Raw genomic sequence first — 21,317 nt, 5'->3', positions numbered from 1 at the left:
GGGAAAAGATAAGTTGAATTTCATCAAAATTAAAAACTTTTAAGCATCAAAATACACTATCAAGATAGTGAAAACAACCTATATAGTAAAACATATTTAGAAATTAAGTACTGATACAGAACTCATACCAAAACACAACGACAAAAGTGGACAAAGGATAGAAACAGGCATTATTCCAAAGCAGATATATAAATGGTCAATAATGACATAAAATGGCATTCAATATATTTAGTCATTAGGAAAATGCAAATTAAAACCACAATGAGCTATCAGCTTCTACCCACTAGGGTGAGTGTAACTTTAAGAAACAAAAACAGAAAAATAACAAGGGAAGGCAAGGGTATAGAAAAAGTGATCTCATCATATGTATCTGGTTAGAATTTAAAAACAGTACATCTTCTACAGGAAACATCTTGGCAGTTCTTCCAAAACCTAAACATAGAGCTACCATATGACCCAGCAACATATGAGGAATATATACTCAACAGAACTGGGTATATACACAAGAGAACTGAAAGCATATGTTCACACAAAAACTTGTATAGCAATGTTCATAGTAGCAGAATTTGTGACAGCCAAAAAGTGAAAAAAAACTCAAATGTCTGTCAACTAATGAATGGATAGATGACATGTGGCATGTCCATAAAGTGGAAAATTATTCAGCCATAAAAAAGTGAAGTACAGGTATACAACATGGATTAACTTTGAAAATATTATACTAATTGAAAGAAGCCAATTGCAAAAGACCTCATATTGTATGATTCCATTTGTGTGAAACATCCAGGGTAGGGAAATCCATAGAGACAGAAAATGGATAGTGGTTGCCAGGAATTGGAGGGAGAGGTAAGTCAAGAGTGACAACTAATGGGTATAGGTTTTCTTTTTTGGTGTGATGAAAATGTTTTGGGATTAAATAGTGCTGATTTTTGAAAACTCTGTGAATACACTAAAAAATTGTGAATTGTACACTTCAAAATGGTGAATTTTATGGTATGTGAATTGTACCTCAATAATTAAAGACACAAAAAAACAAACAAAAAAAAACTTTAGTGGAAGTCACACCTCCTCTGTAACTGACTTTTTAGGCTGAGGAATGTGTAATTATATCTGTCCCTTCTGGATTTTCACCTTCTTGAATAAGAAGGCTCTTTCTTTTGTCTTCTTGTGCTTGCTTCACTTATAACAGTCACTTGAGAAATGCTTATTGATTGAATGAAGGAGGGTACTCTTTGGGTATATAAATATACCTTGAGGGAAAGAAGAATCCATGAACATGTATATTTCTTTACTTCATCAATACCAAAGGGTGCTGATAGGGATATTGAATAGTGTGACAGGGACCTGCTTCTACATGCTAGGGTTACTTGAAGAGGCTATGTTGCCACAAAGCTACTCCTAAAACTCCCTGCTGAGAACAGCCTTCTCCATGTAGAACTAAGAGCACAAAGAGTTCTCTGACCATTCTAGGTCCCAGTAAGAATTTCTCACATAAGGTGGGATCCAGAAGTGCCAGTGGGCATTACCCCAATCATTGGAGGCCCCTCCATCATGCAGGAGCAGTAAATGGAAAATTTAGAGAGGCTGTAAGCTCACTGATCTCTGGCCTTGTTCACAATTCCAATGCAAATCACCTGGCCATTCTTACAATGAAAAGCATGGCCTAAGGATAAAAATCATATTTTAACAACATGTACCTCATTACATTTAAATGTGTTTTAATAGCAGTCCTAATTATATCATAGTTATTTTCATATTTATAAAATGTACAGCATTCCTTTTATATCTTATAATGAATTACCTACTAAATGGCAATATGAAGTTTTGAGTTACATTTACCAAAATGATTCCTATCCTATGTTTTGTTCTTGATTTAGAGAAGAGAATATAAAATGATTAGAGATTATTGGTGACTGTGAATATCATATGCTCTGTACTTGAAACTCTCAAAAGGCTAACAATAATTCTCCATGTAACTTAATTATAGACTTAAATAGTGATGTGTTGGAGTTACCTTTCTTCTAGAAAGTGATACAACTCTTTGCTGACTACTCAGTGTTCAGATTTTAACACATTTTCTTAGTAGTTTTGAACCTTTTTCCCCTAGGAAAATCTTGTCCCCTTAATTATATTCTCTTTATATTACCTCTGAACACAAAATCTATCTAGATAGTAATGAACATCTGAGGAAAGAAATTCTTAACCTGGTTTATGTAAGTCCATAAGGGGGTTATCTAAAGATATCTTTTTTCTAGGTGATCCACGAGTCCTCTAGAATTACAGGTAATTTAAAGTACATTTTTATGTATGGCTTTTTGGAAAGAGGACACACATCTCGAAGCTGTCAGCACCTCAAGTAATAATTACTACTTATATTTTGTGCTCATTCTCATTAATGACATTCATCTCTTCTTCAGGTATAGTATGTCCACAGGATCAAGCTAGACATTGTAAGGGATTAAAGACAAATACAAGGCAGCATTCATTGAATCAGGTATTTAATTGTGCAATTGAAGAAACAAGTCTTCTATCGCTTCAGTTTTATATGGAACATGGTGCATTTGTGATTTCCAAGTTCCCTTTCAGTGCTAGAATCTAAAATTGTAAATCATTATTTACATGCAGCAGTGGCGTTAAAAAGGGAAAAAAGGAATAACAATGCAGGACCCTTTGCACTCTTTCACATCATACTCCCCCAAATCGAGGCTCACAGTTTCAAGCTAGAAGATACCTAATGTGGGATCATCCAACCCCCTAATTGCACACAGGCTCTCTAACTTTTGATTACTGATTGTAGGCAATGTGCGATGTAACAGCCACTATTTACAACACTGACTCTGAGATTTAACGTAATCCTCCTTAAGTCTGCTCAAAAATGGCTTTGAACTGCATGCCAGTCCAATGTGCCAGCTCAGTTGCACCCTACTCCCCGTTCTGCTATATTGCCAGAGGCTGTACTTCAGGCTGTATTTGGTGACTCTTTCAAACTCCTCCTGTCTTACTTCTAATTACCACGCTTCCACTCTGTACAACATCAGTGCCGTTACTGTGCTGCCTTCCCTCCCCTCTGTGCAGCCGTCGTCTAGCACAGTTGAGGTAATGACTCACTCACTTCCTTGAGTATGCCTTCCTCTTCACCTCAGTTGACCTGACAGTGCCCCAGGGCTCAGCCCCAGAGCAGGTGTAGGACCAATCTGAACTTATTTAAGGGGAACCTAAAGGAGTCTTGCATCCCAGTCCACATTTCAGTGACTGGGATTTTCCTGGGACCTGTAACTCTTCATATTGGCCTAGGAATTCAGTGTCTGTTTTGTGTGTGTGTGTGTGTGTGTGTGTGTGTGTGTGTGTGTGTGTGTGTTTAATTGTTCCTCTGCCTCCCCTAAATAGATAACCTGCCAAAAAACTTTGTTACTATAAAACTGAGACCCTGTAATACTTTTCATAATTTCCTCATAGGAACCGGACCCTGCTACAGGACTCCATTCCTGAGATTGCCCAGAATTCTCAGCTACTTCCCACCTACAACTATTGCCCCTTTTCTGTGCCTTCACACAGCAACTAAATGTAAAGTTGCTTACTTTTGTAGGCTTTTAAAGTTTTGTTTTTAATGTTTTATTTATTTTTGAGAGAGACAGCATTAGTAGGGTGAAGGGCAGAAAGAGAGGGAGACACATAATCCAAAACAGGCTCCAGGCTCTGAGCTGGCAGCACAGAGCCTGACACAGGGTTCGAACTCACTAACTGTGAGATCATGACCTAGCTGAAGTCAGATGCTTGACCGACTGAGCCACCCAGGCACCCCAACTTTTGTAGGCTTTTTAAAAAGGCTTGTGATGACATACCACAGAAAAGCAATAATTTAAGATTGAATATTAACCATCTGTACCCTTAAAAATGGATCAAATCTTTCCCATCACAGGGACTTTTTAAAATCATGTCTTTTCTTAGGGTCAACTGAACACAAACTATTCCACCTATCTTATAAGAACTCTTTTGCACCATAGAATCACACTCCTCACATAGCTTTGTGTATCTAGAAACTCATTTAGGGAAACCTGGGTAACTCAGTCGGTTGGCAATCTTACTCTAGATCTCAGTTCAGGTCTTGATTTCAGGGTTGTGAGTTCAGGCCCCACGTTGGGCTCCACAGAGGCATGGAGCTTACTTAAAAACATTAAATAAATAAAAAAAAATCATTTATATGTTTTACTACTGCAGAAGCTAGGAATTCCAGTTTCTCCTGTGAAGGACTAGGATTAATCTATTAGGCAATACATTCTGCATCCTTCTTTCGTTAGAGCTGATGCCAGAGCTAGAGTACTAGGACCTTCCTGATTATACTGGATTGTCCATGTGATACCACTGTCAAGTCATAAGCCAAAAAAAGGTACTTAGACCTAACCAGGAACAGAGACTAGTGAATGACCAGAATAGTTGTTACACTTGGCACTTTTTTTTTCTTCTTGAAGACTGTGAAAATAGAGGTATGCTAAAATTATATCTTTTTCCTTTGTACTTTTTTTATGACAATGAAGCAAAAAAGAGGTTTTTATAATTTCCACTTGTATTACTTTGCTTGGGTGTCTATAAAAAAGTACCATAGACTGGGTGACTTACGCAATAGAAATTTATTTTCTCACAATTCTGGAGGCTAGAAGTCTGAGATCCAGGTATTTGTGGGATTAGCTTCTTCTGAGGTCTCACCTCTTGGCTTGTAGATGGCCATCTTCTCCCTGTGTCTTTCCGTGGTCTTTCCTCTGTGTTTATGTCCTAATTTCCTCTTCTTAGAAAGACATTAGTCATATTGGATTGTGCCCCATCCCAATGCTCTCGTTTTAACTTAACTACCTCTTTAACAACCCTGTCTCCAAATACAGCCTGAGTTATAGGAAGTTAGTATTTCAACATATGAATTTGTTGGGGAGAGGGAGATTTAGCTCATAACACCTTTTGACTGAATATCACCCGGATTTCATCATCAAAACTATTAGGAAATAGTGGTATCACACAGTAAATACCCATAATGTTAAGTAGCTATTCATAGTAACCCCTTTTATTCTCAAGTGACCTGATTTGTCTGAGTATTACATAGTTACCCTCAGACTAAAGAAAGTTCCTTGGTTTTGTCAACTTTCCCTAGTGCACCAAAAGCCATCCCAGGTGATGCCACAAGGCATCACCCTGATCGAGGTTACTGAATAGCAAACCAACCTGTGATTACTCGGTTTAATATTCATCATGGATTCCAAATCTTTTTCGGAACATTGAAACGACCGAGATTTTCAGATAGATATGATAGTAATAAGTTTGTGGAGCAGGTGAAAATTTCAGTGAGATGTATTCTAGAAATAATTGCCTAAAGCACATTATCTTTTTCGGCCTATTGCTTAAATATATGTATATCTGTATTATCTTAAAAATTGTCACTTTATCTATTTTTCTCAGTATAACATTGCATTTTCTATTCTATTACTGAAATAAGAAAAATCACCTGAGGGACTAGTTAAAGATGCCTGTTTAAGAGTTTTGTTCAGATTCGTGTTTTAAAAAACAGATTTTTGAATATGGTCAGCAATGAACCGGAACAGATCACGCTGAGTAAAAGATTAGCTGGGATACACTGATTTTCTAGACTCAAGACTACACCAAAAATTCAATTATAAATCTAATTACAACTTTAATTGTTAAACAATCAACCAGATTATTTTTTGTTGCTGAGTGTTTTGTTTCCTGCTGACTCATAAGCAGGTGCACCCGCAGGTGTTAACCTTGCCATCACCATGTGACCTAATCCGCCCTACTCTTTCTACTTTCTGTATTACTCTTTACCTTATACCTTAAGCTACAAAATGTGCACAAGCTGAGATACAAATCATACATCTCTGGGTAGGAGCATAAAACTAGGGAAGGATTTGTGGCAGAAAGGGGAAGGGGCAGGTGCTGCAGGCCAGCAATCCCACAGTATGTTTGACTAAATAATAGTCTTTCCAGATGCTCCTCTGAAAATGAACTCCATGGTCAAAAGGTTTGGCAAATCTTCCAGGCTACAATACTTTTGGAGTTTTGAAAAACACATCACGATAATAATAGGTTTTAAAGTTCTACAGTAAAGAAATCTATGTCACTTAGTTTAATCCTCTATTTCCTTAATAGATTTACTGTGTATATGTTTGTAAATGTTATGAAGTCAAAAGTCTGAGGAATTAGAGAAGGAAAAGTAGAAAAGAAAGGCTTTCAAGAAAGGCTTTAGGCTTGCTCAATAGAAAGGAATGAGGGTATTCAATAATCATATAGGGTATATGCATGTAAGTCACAATTTTTGTGGCTATATAGGTAGTGTCACTTTGTGTTATTCAGGAGTCAAGGAAAGGAAGTTAATTACCTGAACTGTTTCCACCAAACAGAGTTAATTTTAAATGCAAACAAAGTACCAAAGTCTGGCTTTCAACTGATTACAAAAGTAGTCCACATTTATATTCCTCAAATGTCTAACACTGAAATGGTTATCTCTCAAAAAAACATAATATTCCCAAGATTTAATTTTTCCAATTCTCACTGAAAAATTTAGAACTGAGTGGCTGGTGATAAGCAAAACAAAAGTAGAACACATTTTCTCATCCAGGATGCATCTCTCAAATGAAATTGTATGGGACTAAAATTTACAATGCCAGCAGTTTGAAGCAAATGCAATAACACTTTAAAGTAGCATTACAAGATTTATTTTTACGTACTTAAAATTCAAAAACTCTTCAGAGAATACGGGAAATGGAAAATGTTTACTTTCGGAGCACTCAACTATGTTTTGGTTCAACACTAAACCATAAAATAATTCATGAAGCATACCCAACATGTGGTTCTTAGAGTCTGCTTAGTAAATAGATTTTAAATAATTCAAGTGGTAAAAAAGACAAACAATCTTTGATTCTCCACGATTATATACAGAATCTCATGGATAATCTAAAACAGTAGATAATCACCAAATTTGGTATAAAATCACACAGCTTTAAGGCATTTATGCTGTAGCATTCATCCAGTAGAATTTTCCTTAATGATGGAAATGCTCTATAATAGTCACCTGTGGTTACTGAGCACTTGAAATGTCACTAGTATGACTGAATTTTTGATTTTATTTAATTTTAATTGATTTAATTTAAAATTAAAGTGCCACATATGTCTAGAGGCTACCATATTAGACAGCACAGTTTTAGCCCTTGAAAATCATGACCAAGAATGGAGTTAAAGCCAAATTTCTATAGTTGACATTGTGATGCCCTATCTGGATGTTCGATTTTGTCAATGGGAGGCATTTTTTTTTGAGAGAGTGAGAGAGAGAGAGCACACAAACAGGAGAGGGGTAGAGGGAGGGAATCTTAAGCAGGCTCCACACATGACACAGAGCTGGAACTCAGGACCGTGAGATAATGCCTTGATCTGAAATCAAGAGTCAGATGCTTAACCATCTGAGACACCCAGGTGCCCTAAGAGGATACTTTTAATCCTGCTTCTCTGAGTACTATCAGCATAGTGCCACCAGCTGTTACACTGTGCAAAGTTTGTTTTAGTCCCAGAGAATCATTTCAACCAACGGCATGCCCTTCTCGGGGAGGCACACATCCAAAGACTGATTGCAGAAGAGGCACGAAGGCCTGGCCATTCAGTCCACTATTGGAGATTCTGATAGAGCATACACTCACAGGTGGTTATACTGTCCTGCAGCACCACTTCTATCCCTGCCCAGTCCTTCTGGTGTTTTCTTTTTCCCACGGGTACTTATCTCAAACAAAAATCCTGCCAACCACACTGTCTCTCAGTACCTGCTTCTGGAGAACCCCACTATCGGCAATCTCTAAGAACACTTAGGGAGAGATTTTTAGAATTGCTCCATGAAAAAAAAGAAAAAAAAAGCACAATTAAGAATAATGAAATGCTGGGCGCCTGGGTGGATCAGTCGGTTGAGTGTCAACTTCAGCTCAGGTAATGATCTCAGTGAATTCTAGCCCCGCGTCAGGCTCTGTGCTGACTGCTCGGAGCCTGGAACCTGCTTTGGATTCTGTGTCTCCCTCTCTCTCTGCCCATCTCCTGCTCATGCTCTGTCTCTCTCTCTCTGTCAAAAATAAACATTAAAAAAAAAGAATAATGAAATGCTGCATTTTATGTAAACTCAAAGGGGAAATAAGAGAACATGCATTTATCTGCTTATTTTTTACAAAAAGAAACACAGGAAAGACCAATAAGGAGTGAGTGAAGTGAAACAGAAGAATTGAAGTAGGGGGGGGGGAACTTCCCTGAGTACCCATTTTTGTATAATTTTGACTTTTGGAACCATTTTTTATACATATATATGTGTACTCAGGGTACACACACACACACACACACACACACACACACATATATGTGTATACATACATATATGTGTATACACACACACACACACACATATATATATTTTAACATTTATTTTTGAGAGAGAGCACGGAAAAGCGAGTGGGGGAGGGGCAGAGAGAGGGAGACAGAGGATCCAAAGCAGGCTCCATACTATGAGTGCAGAACAGGATGCAGGGCTCCAACCCATGAACCATGAGATCATGACCTGAGCCAAAATCAAGAGTCCATGCTTAATTGACTAAGCCACCCAGGCACCTTGGAACCATGTTATATTTGATACTAAAAGAAGCCATTAAAGACTGAGGGAATAAGCAATTAATGTGAACTACAAATAGAAACCAATAAATCTAGAGACATTTTAAATAAATAACCACCACACTGAAGAGGGGGTGAGGATGAAGAACTAATTTTTGATCACAATATTTTTACTACATACCCTTCCTTTAAAGATAAGAATGGTATACATACACACATATATATATATACACACAGAGAACAGAAGTTCTTTATACTATTCTACCAAGTACTTTTAATCTTATATCAAAATGTAAAAATAACAAAAATAAACTAAGGAAACAAATTTATACAGGTTTCTATCCCTATTTTTAGGAAAATCAGCAAGATTTCATTCATATTCTTCTATCACCTCCATAGTTTCCCTATTGCAAATTATGTAATCTTATGCCTCATAGTCAATGCTTTGCTATTTACATATGAATATTGACAAACAGTTTCAAATCTTGTTTTATTTACCTGTATTTCCACTTCAAGTTTAGATTTACTTTATAATGAATTTGAAGTGAACTATAAAGAAATTAAACATTTTACTATGTCTGGTTTTGCAAAAGAAGAAAAATACACAAAAATCAAATGCCATGTATAAGCATTCTTTTATATATACCATATATAAACACTTATATATATTTATATATTAATAAACATTTATATACAATTATACATAAACATTTGTATATTTATACATAAGTAAATACATATAGAGAGAGAGAGAGAGAGAGAGACAGAGAGAGAGATCCAATAAACAAATAAATAGTTTACCATTTTATAGCACATTAAGTAAAGTAATTATAAGGGGAGGATTGAAAACATTTAGGAAACAAATGATCGTTAAAGAAATTCGATAGTATATTATTGGCTACTACTAACTTATGAGATTAAAAAAGTATCGCTATAGGGACTAAGAGACTACTATGCACAATTTTATAGGAAAAAAGTGGATAATGTAGAACAGATGGATGGATTCCTAGAAAATATAACCTACCAAAATAAATCATGAAGAAATAGAAAATGTGAACTGACAAATTACTAGTAAGGATTTTAAATCTAAAATCTCCCAACAAAGAAAAGCCCAAGGCCATATAGCTTTGCTGGTGAATTGTACCAAAAATTTAAAGAAGAGTTAATACCAATCCTTCTTAAAATCTTCCAAAAAAAAAAGAAAAGAAGAAGAAGAAGAAGGAACACTTTCAAACTCATTTTATAAAATCAGCATTAACCTGATACCAAGGCCAGATAGGGACACCACAAAAGAAAATCACAGGTCAATATCCCTAATGAACATAGATGCAAAAATCCTCAACAAAATAGTAGCAAACAGAATTCAATGGTACATTAAATGGATTCTACACCATGATAAAGTGGGATTTATTCTTGGGATACAAGGATGTTCACCATATGTATACCAGTGTAATACACCACAGCAACAGAATGAAGAATAAAAATAGTATGATCTCAATAGATACAGGGAAGACATCTGATAAAATTCAACATCCTTTCATGATGAAAACTCCCAACAAAGTGGGTATAGAGGGCAAGTACTATAAACTAATAAAGACCATTTGCAACAAGCCCACAGCTAATTAATTCTTAATAGTGAAAAGCTGAAACTGAAAGCTTTTCCTCTAAAATCAGGAACAAGATCACCACTGTTATTCAACATTGTACTACAAGTCCTGGCCAGAGCAATTAGGATAGAGAGAAAAATAAAATGCATACAAATCAGAAAGGAAGAAGTGATGATAAATGACAAAACCCTAAAGACACCACCAAAAATCTGTTAGAATAAACAAATTTAGTGATGTATCAGAATACAAAATGAATATACAAAAGTAAGTTATGTTTCTGCACACTAATAATGAACTACTGGAAATGAAGAAAATAATCCCATTTACAATAGCATCAAAAGAATGAAATATTTAAGAGTAAATTTATATAACAGGCTGAAATATCTGTACACTGAAAACTGTAAGACATTGATTTGAAAGAAATTGGAAAAAAAGACACACAAATAAATGTGAAGATAGCCCATGTTCTTGGATTAGAAGAATTAATATTGTTAAAATTTCCATAATACAGGGACGCCTGGGTGACTCAGTCCATAAAGTGTCTGATTTCTGCTCAGGTCATGATCTCACAGCTATGTTGACAGCTCAGAGCCTGGAGCCTGCTTCAAGTTCTGTGTCTTCTGTTCTCTCTGCCCCTCTCCGGCTTACACTCTGTCTCTCTTTCACAAATGAATAATGCTAATTTTTTTTTTAAGTTAAAAAATTTTCCATAATACCAAAAGAGGTCTACAGATTCAATGTAATCCTTATAAAAATTTAATGGCATTTTTCACAGAAATAGAACAAACAATCCTAAACTTTTTATGGAACCACAAAAGATCCCAAATAGCCAAAATAATGTTGAAAAGAAGACCAAAGGTGAAGGAACCATGTGTTCCAATTCAAAAGTATGTTACAGAGCTATAGTAATCAAAACAGTATGGTATTGGCAAAAAACAGATATACAGATCAAGAGAAAAAAACAGAAAGCCTATAAATAAACACATCCACACATGGATAACTAATAATGGACAAGGAGCCAAGAATATACAATGGGGAATGGATAGTCTGTTAATAAATAATGTTGGTTAAATTGGATAGCTATATGGAAAAGAATGAAACTGGACCCCTATCTTACATCACTCACAAAAATCAAAGTGGATTAAAGATTTGAACATAAGGCATGAAATCGTACAACTCCTATAAGAAAACATAGGTGGTAAGCACTTTACATTGGTATCAGCAGTGATATTTGGGGATTTGATACCAAAGCAAAGGCATTTATTTATTTTGCAAAAGAAAAAATAAACAAGTGAGACTATATCAAACTAAAAATCTTTGCACAGCAAATGAAACAATCAACAAAATGAGAAGGCATCCAATGGAATGGGAAAATAGATTTGCAAATAACTTATCAGGTAGGAGTTACTATCCAAAAATTCAAATATATAAGGAGGCCATACATTCATTAGAGGGAAGAAGAAGAAGAAGAAGAAGAAGAAAAGAAGAAGAACAGAAGAAGAAGAAAAAGAAGTGGGAAAAGAAGGGAGGAGGAGGAGGAGGGGGAGAGGAGGGGGAGGAGGGAGAGGAAGAGGAGGAGGGGAGGAGGAGGGAGAGGAGGGGGGGAGGAGGAGGAGGAGGAGGAGGCTGTCCTTCTTAGTCATTCTTTTCCTTCTCCAGGTCCGCCTCCGCCGTCCCCTACACGGCTACCAGAAGAAGAAGAAAAGAAAGAATCCCCAATTGAAAAGTGGGCAAAGGACCTGAATAGACATTTTTTTTCCAAGACAGTATACAAATGTCCAGTAGGTGCATGAAAAGGTGTACAATATCACCAATCACCAGGGAAATCTGCATATCACAATTACAACCTTTAGGATGTCTGTTATCAAAAAGTCAAAAGATACAAATGCTGGTAAGGATGGAAAGTGAAGGAAACCCTTGTATACTGTTGGTGGGACTATAATCTGATACAGCAACTATGGAAAACAGTATGGAAGTTCCTCAACAAAGACAAATAGTATTACCACATGACCAAGTATCCTAATTCTGTGTATATATTGAAAGACATGGAATCACTATCATCAAAAAGAAACTATATTCCTATGTTCATTGTAGCCTAGTCACAATCACTAAAGTATGAAAACCCAACTATGTGTCAGTCTACAGATGAATAACAAAGAAATTGTGGTATACATACACAAAGGTTATTATTCAGCCTTAAAAAATAAACAACTCCTGACATTTAAAACAACTTAGATGAACCTGAAGGATGTTATGCTAAGTGAAATTAGCCAGACAAAGAAAGACAAATACTACATGGTATCATTTATATGTGGAATCTTAAAAAAAAAATACATACAAGATAGAAAGAGGAAAAAAGAAGGAGAAATAAAGAAAAGTTGAACTTATAGGAACAAAGTAGAATGATGGTTGCCAGGATCTGTTAAGTGGGAGAAATTGGGACAGCCTGGCAATAGGGTACAAAACTGACATTATAAGAAGAATAAATAATGTCTGAAGATCTAATATTTAACATGGTGATTATAGGTAATGATATTGTATTACATAGTTGAAATTTGCCATGAAAGTAAAAAATTATATGTTCTTACCAAAAATAAAGAATAAAAAGAAGGTAAATATAATAGGTGAGGAATGTGTTAATTAACTCAGTAGGAATCCTTCACAAGTTATATATGTATTGACTCATCATATTGTTTTCCTTAAATATACTGAAATTGTCAAGTATACCTCAGTAAAGCTGAAAATGGAAAAAAAATAAAAAGGAGTTAATGAAAATCTTAATTACCTTGACCCACTTAGAGAATTAAGCAATAGAATGTCACATTTAACATGGATATAGAAAGCTTTTCTGTAGTCACTATATTACTAACTTTAGTTTCCAGATTGCTTTGGCATAATATGGATTATTTTCTGCCAGTAACTAGAAAAGAAAAAAAATTAACACATATCATGCCCTGTTTTCTGAAAGACATCAACAAAGAATACTTTTGAGTTCACTATAATTTTTGATTTGGAAATCAGCTTCCTTTTTTTAAGTTTATTTATTTATTTTGAGCAAACTGGATGTGGGGCTTAAACCCAAGAAACCATGAGATCATGACCTGAGGTGAAACCAAGAGTCAGATGCTCAATGTACTCAGCCACCCAAGCACACTGGAAATCAACTTCTTAAACCACTGAGACTTACTATATAAGGCTATGAGAATTGTCTGATACCTCCGGAGTATAATTTGCCACATGTTGAAAATTCACTCTTCATAATGAATAGTTTAGAAATAATAAGATTGCTATTATATTTATATAGCCTTTATCATTTGATAGTGAAAGTCAAAACAGACTACACTGATATTTTTATGATTCACATTAGTTCTATTAATGATATTTTCTCTAAAATAGCTTAAGTTTGGCAACACTAAAACCTCCTGCTACTATAGTTTACAGTTCCTGACCATAGCAGATAAAAAAGTATAAAAAGTAGCTGGGAAAAGTAAAATTAATTGTACTGTACAGCATAATTTATTATTTCTCAGATGTATTCTTGCTCTTTTATGCAATTTCGGCAGATATTTTCTGCTCAGCTACTGCCTACTACTTTGAAAAAGGGGTTGTACTTATGATATTATGAATTTCAATCTTTGAGAAAGATAATCAGATGGTTGTATTTTACACAGTTTAAAGCTATTAAAGGAAAAGGTTAATAAAGTTGGGGGAAATGACAGGTTTGAATACATTCCACTAAAATAATCTATATAATTTTGTGATTGAAAATAAAACAAGGTCTTTTTGTTGTTGCTTTTCTTCACATACTTTGGTTAATTAATTATTCAATTTATTTATTTTATAATATATAATTGTTATTTTTGTAGATAAGAATAGAAACTCTACTCTGGAAGAATAGTGGCAATTGCATATGATTCAATCTAAATTTGTTCTGATGTCATATTGAACAATTTGAACATGTTGATGTCTAAACCCGTAGGCAAGCTTTATAAATTTAGCATTGTATTTTATGTTTCACTTGCAACATTACACTTAAGCAAGTGTTAAAAGCAGGGAAAAAACAAACACATGAAGCCAAGCGCTGTTTTTAACATTAAATTTGAATCATTTGTCAGATATCACACCAAATGGAACTCTGATTTTCATAAATCTCATTTACCTAAATTTTATGGTTGATGCCAGATAATGTTAGTAGAATCCCCATTTGGTTAGAAGTTCTGCACTTGGGATTTAAAGTCTGGTTATGTTAATCTAGTTACTTTGATTAGGTCAGTTTCTCTAAGTATCAATTTACTTATCTAGAAAGTGGGGACAATAAAAGCTGTCCTGCTGAAAGATCTAATAAGATAAAGCATATAAATTAGTCCTATAAAAATGTAAAACTAATTTTTTCTGTTGTTTCCATTAGCTTCTTATACTAATTGTGATGGAAATTCACTGATAATCATTTTTTCAAGCAGTGGATTTTATTATCTTGGAATCCCCATCGATTTTTATGGGAACTTTGATTCTTAAACAAATGGATTATCTCCACTGAGTATGTGTTTAATTCAAAATAGAGAGTTCCAAGCACAATAATCAGTAAAGAACATCCTGAGTGACTAATAAACTACATGGCACACACATATTATCTATGAACATAATCATTCAAATATTCTCTAAGGGGCTGTAATCTCAGACATTCTAGCAGTTATAAATTTCTCTGTTTGAGATCAAGAAAACCTATGTAACTAAAATTATTTTTCAAACAAAATTTAAATTTTGCAAGGAGGCAGTTTGAATTTAAACAATCTATCTTTTCAATATGGTGCAAATTAAACTCACCAAGAAAAAAATCAGCTTAACAATGAGCCACTCTTTAAATAGTTCTTAGAATCAAGTTGGACAATATTTCATGTAAATCTGAAGCCTTCAGGACACATACAAGAACCACCAGTTAGAGTAAAATAATAAAAACACAGACACTTTATTTTTTCCCAACAAAATGACAAGGCATTTCATGCTGTGAATATCTAACACTTTGTTTTGACAACTAGGCACATATTTATATTTCCTGCTATTCTAGTGAGGGAATAGTTCAACACTGTCTCAGTTGATTTAGTGCCAACTGAAGTCAGTCTTCTGACATTTGTCCAGGTAACTGGACCAAGAACACCTGGAGAAGACTTGTCACAAATTACAGTGATATTCTTTATTCTTTGAATGGTTTGGGTTGGCAGAGGTGATGTTGAACAGACAGCAGGTAAACAACACACAGATCCACTGAATTGTAACACTGGGAATATTAAATAAACTGTGTCATTTGATACACTTCACTAGAGTAAAACCACTGAAAAAAACCCTTCCTCTCCAGAATTTGAAACAAAGAAAAAAAGGGGAAAAAACAGGATTGTAACAAATGGAGGGACATATACACAAAACTTTAAATCAAGATGGATTTCAGAAAGTAGGGTATAGGATAATTAAGTCTAAGTCAAGATAAAAGAAAATTTGGATTTCAATTAACTAGTTGTCCATAGATTAGACAGGCAGTTTTTTGGAGATGGTACTAAAAATAAATTCTATATCCAGCAGAAGTTTCAGAAGATAAATTATTTTTTTTTAAAAAGAATATGGAAAGAAAAGAATTTTCAACTACTAATAGTATTTTTGGTCTGGTTGTCAGACAATCTGAAGCTTAGAAACTGGGGAAGGATTTTCTTTTCCACGTTTCAACATAGGCCAAATGATATATCCTTAAAGATACCCATTTCTCACCTCCCTATATTTATTCTCACCCTTAGCTTTCTGGTTCACTCTTTGTTTCGAGCTTTACCAATTAATACATTAAAGTTAAGTATATCTTTGTTTATAACTGGTCACTGGTGTTATAATTATGAGGCAGTTACTGTAAATGTTAGTTCTTATTCCACATTTCCATGAGCCCCAGCTAACATGATGATAAGTTTTTGTCACTCAAAACCATATGAGCCCTAAAGTCTCTTAGAATTCTAAAATTAGATGGTTCTAGGGAATGAGGTATGCTTCGACTATAGTTTATTAGAGTTGAAATACTTGTAGCAAGTTGGTGGAAGCAGTATGATGAAGTCTGGACACTTAATCTTTGAAACATTTGATAATTTATCAAAGGAATTAAGAGAATACATTAGACTTTAAATATCCTAATATCTTAAGCAGAATTACTGCTGTTTTGAGTGGTATAATAGGTGTGAAAGAATTGACAGGAGCATTTAAGGAGGAAAAAACCACGTATTTTGTAAACAAACCTGTCAGAGGTACAATGCTTATAGACACTTTTTTTTTTAGTTTTAATTAGGTTAATTAGAATCAGGGTACAGCCCAGGGTCAGAATCATCAAAGACAAGTAGTCTGTAAGGGAACAAGTTACTCACTCAACCAATATTTACTGAGAGCTAATGGAGTAGAAAAACTGGGTCCAGGATCCAGAGCACATGTATTCCCCAGTCCTGATTGGCATGGAGGCAGGGAAATGAAAGGCAGCAATATAAGATATTGAAAGAACAGTAATATGAGGTCACAAAGTTTAGGTCAGTAGTCCTAGTGGTCCAAATGTGATTTGGCAGATGAAGCATAGAGTTCTTTAACTCATTGGGTCTCAAAATTCATTTGCATCACCTGAAGAGTTTGTTAGAGCACAGAAAGTTGGGCCCCTCTTTCAGAATTCCTATTTAGTCTGGGGCAAAGTTTTAGATACTGCATTTCCTTACAAACCATCTTGTAAGGTCTGTATCTCTATCTATGTATCTATGTATTTATTATATTAGTATGATTCCTTTTAATGTGAAGAAAATAAGGTTCATTGTGGTTAATATGCCAAATGAAGGTAAGGGCTTATTTCTGTTAAAAGAATGAGACTTTTTTTTTCAGTGTTATGGGAGGAAAGGTTATTTAAAATCTTTTTTACTCTTTGTTCTGATTCCATAATAATCAAGGACTTTTTGGATATGCAGATGAGGGCTTACTGAGCAAACCTATCTTACAGAAGTTCCTGTGTCTTATGTAAATCCATTTGGATCATGTATCATGGAAGAGTGCCTCGGCATTCTTGTTTAAAAAACACCTACTTGGGGCACCTGCGTGGCTCAGTTGGTTAAGCATCCAACTTCAGCTCAGTTCACGATTTAACGGCTCGTGATTTCAAACCCCACCTTGCTCGGGCTCTTTGCTGACAGCTCAGAACCTGGAGCCTGCTTCATGTTCTGTGTCTCCCTCTTTCTCTGCCCCTCTCCCACTCATGCTCTGTATTTGTCTCAAAAATAAATAAACATTAAAAAATAATAAAAAACACCTACTTGAATCAATACAAAAATTGTGGTATGCTTCCCAATAATAAAAAAAAATGACTTACTGATACATGCAACAATGAATAAACATCAAAGACATTATTGTGAGCAAAAGAACTTGCACACGATATACTTACTGTGTGTTTCTAATTGTACCAATTTCTAATATGTACCATGATATATGTGAGACTGGTGCTTAGGCAAGGGCTGGTGATGGGAAGGACTCTGAACTCTCAGACGTGATGAAAATGTACTATAGCTAAATAGGCAGAGAGATTACATGGGTATATCCTTTTGTCAGTTAAGATGTGTACATTTCAATCTGTGTAAATTTTCTGTGTAAAAATAGGCAAGTGGCGCTGTGGGATGTGAGAGATGTACAGACAACACAAAACATAAAACTAGAAATGTAGATAGTTAAGGAAGCCAGGTGAGGCATATGGAAAGTTCATTATGCTATTCTGTTTATTATACATACATATATTAAAAAACAAAACCACACACTTGGATTTTTATTATTCCATACCCTTCTTTAGAACTTAATTATCCTTAGATTAGTTAATAAAATAAAATTCCTAAAACTGGAAAAAGAAGTGCTTTTATATTACTTCCTCTAATAATCATTTACCTAACTATACTGTAGGGTATTAAGTCAGATACTTTTATTCACTTTGAACAAATATTTATTTGTAGTTTTTATTTACAATTCATAACCTGCCTTCTCCTCTTCCCTCTCTTCCTCCCCACAAATTGAGGAGGGTTGCATTACATTTTTTAAAAAATGTGACCCAAACCCCAGGGGGTAAGACAATTGCAGGAGGAAGGAATAAATGAATCAGAAGCCAGTGAATAGGTCACTACAGTTCATGAGAGCTTCTCAGCAACCAGAGAAAAGAGAGAAAAGGGTTGAATCTTTTCATTTTCTTTGTTTATATAGAGATTAATATGTAAAAGAAAAAAAGAGACCCTCCCCCGGCCACACATATACACTGGCATGATATTTGTAAAGGAATTCTTCATGTGAGTACATTAAGAATAGAGTTCATAGCCGCACTCTCAACAATAGCCAAAGTATGGAAAGAGCCTAAATGTCCATCAACTGATGAATGGATAAAGAAATTGTGGTATATATACACAATGGAATACTACGTGGCAATGAGAAAAAATGAAATATGGCCTTTTGTAGCAACGTGGATGGAACTGGAGAGTGTAATGCTAAGTGAAATAAGCCATACAGAGAAAGACAGATACCATATGGTTTCACTCTTATGTGGATCCTGAGAAACTTAACAGGAACCCATGGGCGAGGGGAAGGAAAAAAAAAAAAAGAGGTTAGAGTGGGAGAGAGCCAAAGCATAAGAGAATGTTAAAAACTGAGAACAAACTGAGGGTTGATGGGGGGTGGGAGGGAGGGGAGGGTGGGTGATGGGTATTGAGGAGGGGCACCTTTTGGGATGAGCACTGGGTGTTGTATGGAAACCAATTTGTCAATAATTTCATATATATATATATATAAAAAAAGAATAGAGTGATATTATTTATTGCATTTGTATTTTGTTATTGGGCCTAAGAATTCTGACTTATAATTTGCCCCAAATGGTTAGTTATTTCATCTTGTTAGAATGTAGGCAGCAAGTATGATTACTCACATTATAAAAATGCTTCTGGTAAGAAAGATTCTAAAGGAATGATGGAAGTAGAAAATCATGACTTAGCAAATACCAACAGAAATATTGTAACAAACAAGAGTCATTGATGAATGCTGTTATTTATGAGGAAAAGTACAATAAAAAAAGAGGATATTTAGGTATCCTTATAGTATCTTCCCAGAAGATATCCATGAATTACAACGGGGAAAAATAGTACCAAATACAGGAGAGAAAACTGGCAAACACCATTTGAAACACATAGTTTTCATAACCAAGGGATAAAAGTTAATAGCATGGGAAATGACGTATATCCGCAATAATGTACCTCCTCACATAATACACTGAGGAGGGCACACCGTCTCTTCTGCAGTATTCCTGCCAAAAACCTATAACCAATTTAATCATGAGAAAATATTGGACAAACTCAGTTGAGAGATTCTACAAATAAACTGCCAGTATTCCTCAAAGGGTCAGGGTATAAAAGAGATACTGAGGGGATTATTTCAGATTTGGGAGGAGTAAGGAGACAAGGTAACTTGAAATGTAGCATGGAATTCCAGACAGGATACTGGGTCAGAAAAAAAAAAAGTCTATAATTGAGTTAACAGCACTGTATCAATGCCGAATTTTATGGCTTTGGTACCTGCATAATATTATGTAAGATGTTAATACGAGAGGAAAGCTGGCATTAAGTTACCACATATTTTCTAAATACTCTATTTAAAATTGTTTGTGAGTTGAAATTATTTCAAGAAAATAAAGAGAAAGAGAAAAAGGGGGAAAGAAGCATTCTGAGATTACTTGAGAATCTGGCCAACATTTTGCTAGATATACTGGATTCTAATTTATGAAATGACTGGAGCCAAAAACAATGTTAAGAGAGCAAAATGGGGGTGATTGAGCAATTTACCAATTTAAAAGGAGTATTCATAAAGTACTTTGCGATAGCATGTGCAGCCTACTGATTCATCACCAAGAGTTAGAGCCTCCACAGTGTCCAAGCGCCTGAAGCTGAGCTGTAACAGCCCAGGGAGTTCAGAGGCATTTGCAAATGGGAGAGTGGAATGACATTTTTGGTGATGCCTAGAAATTGTAGATGGACATTTCCTAATTTTAATTTTCAAAATTCTAACAATGAGACAATAGACTGTAAAAACACAGATCAATAAGGTCTCAGAAAAATTCTTAAATAGATTATTTAAAGTGTAGCATGGGAGGACAAAGCAGTCACCATAGACCTAACACAATTTATAAATATAACTCATATTGACTCATAGACTTCTTTCGGTGAGAGTTATTGATTAGCAGAGAAGTTAATATAGGTAGGAGAGGATAACTGGACTTGAATAATTAGAGAATGTTCTATTGTGATGTTTTCTGGAAAACAGGGAGAAATTTTGGCAAAATACATGAATTATTACATGAAGTTTTTGTTACTTTAATTACTGACAGTAGTGTCATGGTTAATGGGTTACTATCACCCTGGAAGAAGGTTCACAGAACTTCTTCTTTGGCCAAGTCTGTATTAACGGACTACTTGTTAATGATACACTGGACAGAAATTCAATGATGCAGGAAGCACCTGCCAAAATCACAGGTGTCTTCTCTCTACCACATGACCTCCCCAATAACATGAACACAACTTATCGAGAAAGGGAAGGATATTTGATGCAAAGATGGCCATCTCTATGCCACCAGTGACTGATCCCTTCCTTTAGGGAGCCAGACAAGTCGTTCATATTAACTCCATTCTTCTCCAACATTATTTCCACTACTCACTCAAGACCATGTGTAACCCTAGACTCGGTACTGAAAGTAATTACAGACATCCGAAAGCAGCAGCTATTTCATCCTTCTAGGTATTTTTATGTTTCCCACTATTTGGAGTGCCTGTCCCACAGAGTATTAATTTATCTTTAAGTCAATCAATAATAATATAAAATATGTTTTCTCTTTGTTCACAATACTGCAATTTACCCAAACATCTATTACAGACTTCCAAAAGTTTTATTCCAACAAAGGGTAGCCTATAATTTGAGCAGATAAAAAAAAATCATTTTTTAAATATGGGTGGTAAGAATTTTCCAACTTTGCCATTCCTTGATTAATTTAGGTGGTAT

General features: G+C 35.1%; 1 protein-coding gene across 1 annotated transcript in view; it reads right to left on the bottom strand.

The window, feature by feature from the left end:
- The window catches only part of NAALADL2 (N-acetylated alpha-linked acidic dipeptidase like 2), a 923,861-nt gene that overhangs the window by 464,886 nt on the left and 437,658 nt on the right, over nucleotides 1–21,317 (bottom strand).

Source organism: Lynx canadensis, chromosome C2, assembly GCF_007474595.2.
Source record: "Lynx canadensis isolate LIC74 chromosome C2, mLynCan4.pri.v2, whole genome shotgun sequence".
Lineage (NCBI taxonomy): Eukaryota > Metazoa > Chordata > Mammalia > Carnivora > Felidae > Lynx > Lynx canadensis.
The sequence above is the reverse complement of the archived record's forward strand: the minus strand, read 5'-3'. Positions and strand labels throughout refer to the sequence as shown.